Raw genomic sequence first — 6,837 nt, 5'->3', positions numbered from 1 at the left:
TAAAGAAGTCACCTTCTGCAAAACTGCAATCAAACGTATTTCCGCAGGAAATGCAATTTTTTCTAGTTTGAAAAAAGTGTTTCCATTGCAGTTTTGATAAATATGTTAGATTTGATATTCCTTGAAAACTACCTCCTCCAAGCACAATTTTTTTTTATAAATGAGTTTTTTCCAAATTGTTCCAAATTTATTATCGCAAATCCAATTTGTGCAATTTCATAGTCAATGGAAACGCAGCTAGCAGAAGGTTATTCTTTGAATGTAGGAAAACTAAGAGACTTACTGGAGACAAGGCTTTTCACTTCCTTCTTTCTCTTCTTGTAATCCCACAGGGGCCTGTGGAGTATGGAAGTTTTTTAGTATGGAAGTTTTTCAGTTCCATCAGACTCTGATTTTTTTTTAACATTTAAATCTTTTTTCTGAATTTTAAATATTTAAAAGTTTTAAATATTTAGGATAGAAAATATTTGTGAGGGCATAACATTTTGAAGTTTTACAAGCAAGGTTTAAAAAAAATCATTTATATATACTCAAATTGGTCAACTTTGACTTACTATAATAATTTATATCATTGCGTAAAATCAAAAATGGGAAAAAACATAATTTTCTCACTAAATCAATGAATTTTAATCATAAAATGAATTAACTGGCACTAGTTGACACATGCAAATCAAACTTTTTCAAAGCACACTTTTCTTGCTCAAGCAGGAAGCAGAAGAAAGCAGAGATTCCGTGTGTTTACGTGTAAACATATTTACTGTAAAGTGATAGGCATGTTTATTTTATAGGGGGTTTAGGATAACCTCGTCAAAATCGTTTTGTGCTTCACACTTCTTCTGAACCGATCTCATCTTTCTGTCCCTCCTCTTTGACCCCTCCGATAAGACGAAGGGGTTAACCCGGAGCGGGGTCTGACTTGTTCCAGATGCATCAGGCCCGTAAGGAAAATGTTTTTCAGATGGTGAAGCTTCTAAGGTTAAAGCTGAAATTATGACTCCACAAAAGACGAGGGCCGTCTTCATCCGGCGGTTTGCGTTCAGTAATGAACCAGACCGCTGAGATTAAAGGTCACGACTCAGACGGTTTCTCTGCTGTTGAGGTTGATTGTTCGGGCAATCCTGATAAAAGGATCGATCTGTGGTTTATCACTGTGTGATCCAAAGGCTCTAATCCATTTTGCGTGGTCTAAAGGAAGCAGATTTCTCTGGGCTGGGATTCCACATTCCTTCTAAAACGCTCTGCTGCTGTCTGTCTTTTTTCTGTTTCCGACTAATCTTCCTGAGGAGTGGCTGTCCTCTGAGGGTCACGACCATTACAAAAAAATAGCAGAAAATGAATAAATACTTTTAATCTGAAGTTTTAAACAGCCATTTACATCTTGAACTGATTAACTTTCTTGCAGCAAGCCTGAACAGGTAATGCAGGCGGAACTTCTCAGACGCAGAAAAGTATCGTCAACATGTGAGTCAGCTGGATGTGAAAGCGCAGCAGGACTTAAAATAAAAAAAAAAAAAAGAAAGGAGACTTAACGGTTTTAACCAGGCAAACATGCATCTTTCACAAACACAAAGAGCTGCTTTGATTTCCAGACAAAGCTCTTTAATCCAGCAAATGACAGGCCTCGGGACTGCTGAGTCATCACTGTGGAGGTATCTGTCCTAATCTGAGTCAGGTTTCCTCATAAACTGTCATAAGAGCTGTTGTAGTTTTTTAAATGTCTTCCTAGAAATGTTGGGACATTTGGTCTTTTGTAGGGAAAGCTAAACTCACCAAAAAAAGGTGAAATTCATCAGTCATCAGAGTTATCAGATTTTTGATTTTCTTGGAATGTAATTGAAAAGTTGTGTTTTGACTGCGTTAACCCTAAATGAAAAAAAAATATATATTTTTTTAAGTAAAGAAAGTTCTTAAAAACCCACTCAAAGGAAAATTGTGTTTTTGTTTTTAACATGCTCTTGTTTCAAGAAAATAAAGCTTAAAATTGTATTTCTGAATATTTCTTTAGGGCTAACTATGATGTCACCTTTTCCTGAAAAACCATAGCATAGTTGATTTTATTTGATTTTATTTTATATTGGTTTTAATATTTGTTTAAAAAAATAAGTTAAGATGTCTTTACAGCTTATCCCTCCACCCACCCAGCCAGCCAGTCTTGCAGCCTCATTCTGCATCATCTGAAGTTTGTTAAGGTCTTTTTGGGGGTTGATAGTGACGTCAGGGACTGACCTTGGAGTAGAACTCTGTGTTCTGGGATGTGCTATGTTCCAACTGTTTGCTAGCTGTCCAAGTGGTAAGAAATTACCATAAAAGCCGTGAGGTCTGATGAATCTTTGAGGTTGAAGTTGTCACTTTCATCTTCTGCAAGTCCATCACTTTTCACTAACTGCGTTGCAATTCAAGGGATCTATTGTGATGATCTTGAGGCAATTAAAATATAAACAAATGCATTGAATTGAAGCACAAAACTTGGGCGAAATTAAACTCATACATTTTGTGTTACCGTGTACAAAAAGTTCTTTAAAAGGCAAACTTTCGATGAAGAAGATTGACCTCAAGTACAGTTATGTCACTCTACACACCTTTTTCAATTGTAAACCAATAGCTAAATGGTCCATCTTTATTCTCAGCATTTAAATTCACTAATGGTTGTCTCCTTCTGCATTCTAGAGGGTTCTCCATCCTCCTTCACCATGTTCTTCACCTGGAGTGATGCTTTTGGATTGCTATGGCCTCCAACCACCATCAGCGTCTGGGATGTCTAGGTCCAAATTCCTCCCATTCATCTCCAAACATAATTAACTTATTTTTCTGTTACTTGGATTCCTAATATCTTTCCTTGTTGAAAGAGAGTTTGATTGGATTTAATTGATTGGTGTCAGCTTCTTGAGCTGTTGAAATATTTTAAGCTTTTTTCATCACCACAAACTGGTATATCCAAGTCATGGTGATGCAGACAAAAGATTTACCTCAATAATTCTCTTTTAACTGGTCAGATGAATACCCCTGAAGCCTCCTCTTGTAGTGTGAGGTGCTGATGTCTTAATGCCGTGTTTGCTGGGCTTCCTCCCCTCTGGGTGTGCTGCACGGCCGTGAACGTTTCCTCTGGAGACAGCAACTATTTCCTCGGCACACAGGCTGCATTCCTGTCCAATCCTTGTAAACAACATTCCTGCTTTGGGAAACAAAAGCCATGAAAATGGAACTTTTCGCTTCATGCTCCTCTGGATTTTTTGTTTCCCTGTCTTCCACTTTTGAGAGAGTGACTCAGGCTTTTGCATTTATTTCAAGTTTCTGTTTTCAGAGGAGCGGGGCGTGAAAATGCTTCTAAAGATGTAACCAACTCATAAGTGAGTTTTAAAGGAGTATGTGGTTTTAGTTGAAATGTAATCTATTATAAAAGTAGAAGCAGTATAGTTCCGCCTTCTTTCTCAATAGCAAATTGTCATAAGCACTTTGTGATTTCCCAAATAGAAGTTTGAAGCGCTGACAACTTCTTCTTTGTATTTTTTAGATTGATGGTTCCTTAAAAGTGCTTTTTTGTGGTTGATTTTGCTTTCTTTTACTCTGTGGGACTTTCCTCTGCAGATTTGCGGGCAGATTTTTTCCACGTTGTGGTTGGTCTGGGTCAAATCCTCCTCTGTTGTAGGACAGTTGTTTGGGTTCTGCTCTGTTCCCGTCATTTCCTCCATCGAGGCCCGGTTTAGTTTATCTGCAGATGACAAGAGCCAACATGCTGGACCTGCTGTCATGAACCTGGATGTGAATGATGAAACGGGCTTTTTTGTAGCTGCGCAGGCCATTTTTTGGGTTCATTTTTTAGAGAAAGTTTTTAGTAAGGGTGCTGATAAAGATCACAAACTTGGTTTTAATTCTTTTAAACCAACAATTGCATCTTTTCACTACATTTCAAAAGATTTTCTGTTCATGTGTACACTGGAGTCTCTCCCTATGTACCATTTGAATAAAATTACATTCAGGGCAGCTTTTCTACAGAGGTAGAGCGGTTGAACTCTGATCCAAAGATCCAAGGTTTGGTTCAGGCACTGCTCGCCCGTGTGTTGAAGTGACTCTAGGCAGGAGACTAAACTCTCTATTGCTCCAGCATTTGGCGGCGGAGCCGACATTTAAGAAGAGACAATGGAGTCACCTGATTTGTGTGTGTGAAATTCTTGGTTTGTCATAAAATACATTTTACAATTACAAAATTCAAAGAAATATAAAACACAACTTACACATGCACAACTTAAAATTATAACTTGAAAAAAATCTTTAAAATCATTTTCCTTGTGTATCTCTTGTTACTCACACACCAAATCACATTTACGCACAACTGTGATGTGAGACTCTTTCCAAGTCTCTAAGATTCTTGTGTAAGTGATGCGTTTAAATGCTGCTAGAATGCTGGGTCATCAGAGTTTTCTTATCAGTCGCTTTGAACTTAGATTGTGAATATTACCTAATGAAAACTTGACATTTTGGAACTTTCTGAAACAGATATGCTTGATAATTAATTTGAAAAAGTCTAAAGATCAGTTTTTAAACACCAAAGTTTCTCCATTCTCATTGTTCCTTTGGGGCTGCGCACCGCAGAACTCTTCCGCAAGCTGCAAGCGTGTGTCCGCTCTCTGGATCGCGGGCAGTCAAAGAGTCTGCTTCGCTCCCCCACACTCAGGGAGTGGACTCTACGGCCCAATCCGAATTCTTTCCTTCTCCCTTCCCCTTCACTTAGCCCTCCAAACGGAGAGTTATGAAAAAATTGTCTCATATTTCAGACATCACTTTCGGCGATGATGTCATCAATAATCACCAGATGCTAGCTTTAGCACGGAGCTTCCAGCGCTTGAATATACATAACAACAGCGTTTTTAAAACTTTAAAAAGGTCGTGCTACAACAAAAAGTCATTACCGTATTTTTCGGACTATAAGTCGCGCTTTTTTCATAGATTTTCCAAGGGTGCGACTTATACTCAGGAGCGACTTATATGTGATTTTGTTAGACATAAATAGGCTCATATATTTGTTATTTTCCCCACTTAAACCAGTTGCCTTTTGGCGGTTGTTTCCCAATAACAACCACTAGAGGGCACTGTAGGTTTGTGTATCATTATCTACTGCTGTCAGCTGACAGAAACGCAGAAGAAGTTACGTTCAAAACAAACGTTCCTGATGATCTAATCATTCTCCTCATGGATGTTACGATGTCTTTCTCATTTGCATCAAGACATTATTATTATTGTTTTTATTTCTCTTCCTGGGCTAATGCGGGACAACAAGCCATCAAACTGGGTTATAAACAGACAGAAGAGCAGCTAAAAACTGTCATTTAGATGCAGCTCCTGCAGGCTAGAAGGTAACAATCGCCGTAAGAAAAAGACAAAAAACTTCTGTCCTAAACCCAGAATGGAGAGATGATTATAGATGCTTTTGTGTAGTTCTTTAAATAAATAACTTAACCTCTCAACATCATCCGTATCTTCTGTGTATTTTAAACGAGATAAACAGCTAAAGCCTCCATCATGTAGCGATGAGGCTAAAAACTTCAGACAGCTTCTCCAATGGGAGTGTCTAGTTTATGAACACATTTTTGGACAAGCATTGAGCATTAAATTAGACGCACATCAAAAGATTCAGCGGACTCAAATTTGACGCATGAATCGCATTTGATGTCAAATGAAACGTTACGTTGGGCTTGTTGAATTTGTTCATAAATGTTGGACTATTCTCTTAAAAGTGCGACTTATACTCCAGAGCGACTTATATATGTTTTTTTCTTCTTCATTATGCATTTTTTGGCTACTGCGACTTATACTCCGGTGCGACTTAAAGTCCGGAAAATACGGTACTTACATTTAAATGTTAACTTCTGTAGTTTAGAGCGCACACAAGTGAAGAAAAGCACTTCTGTGCGCAACGCAGTTTAGCCTCGCGGGGGAGGACTTGTTTATCCTCCGTTTGGAGGGTCGGATTAAAAAAAAACATTTCCTGGACACACTTACACCTAAACTCCCCCTTCAAGTATAGGGGAATAGAGAAGGGAAGAATTTGGATTGGGCTTTCGACTGCCTGCTTGACCCAGAGCGCTGGGCGGAGAGCGGATCAACTCATCACTCAATTGCAGCATAAGTAATTTTAAGTTGTGCATGTATAAATTGTTTGATTATACATTTTTTATTTTTTTTATTTTGTAATTTCTTTACATATTTTCAAAATATATTGTATGAATTACAAATCAAAATCTCTCTTCAGACATCAGTGTGTGAATGTGTATGCATGGGCGAATGGGACTGTGACGGGAAAGCGCCTTGGGCCTTCTAAAAAGTGCCTTTTACCATTTGTTTTTGCAGTGGTTGCTGGTTTATTTAAGATTTTTTAAAATCATTTTCATTTATGTCTTCATAATATTTTTTGTGGGTTTCTACTTTCATTATTCATTTATTTATTTTTGGTATGACATGTCAATACCTTGGTATGCTTGAGGCTGCAATATATATATAGCTTAGCTCAATTTATATATATATATATATTTTGTATTTTTTTTGGTCACAGCTCAACATTAAAAGAAAAAGCGACCTCAACTCGTCTGTCAGACATGGAGAAAAAAAACAAGTGTTTGTTTGTCTTCCTCTAAGCTGCATGTTTAACTGCTGCATGTGATTAAATCATTCAGAATGACGAGTCAGTTATTCCCCTGAAAATCAGCTGTGATGCATAATCTCATAGATGTTTCACATAAAACACTGTATTTGGAAATATGATTTTTGAAAAAGGAGTGCTGCTTCTGGCCAACACACTAAAGATTTCGTCCTAGCAGGACAGATGTGAGGGTCCGGATGGAA

This window comes from Oryzias melastigma, linkage group LG6 (assembly GCF_002922805.2).
Source record: "Oryzias melastigma strain HK-1 linkage group LG6, ASM292280v2, whole genome shotgun sequence".
Lineage (NCBI taxonomy): Eukaryota > Metazoa > Chordata > Actinopteri > Beloniformes > Adrianichthyidae > Oryzias > Oryzias melastigma.
The sequence above is the reverse complement of the archived record's forward strand: the minus strand, read 5'-3'. Positions refer to the sequence as shown.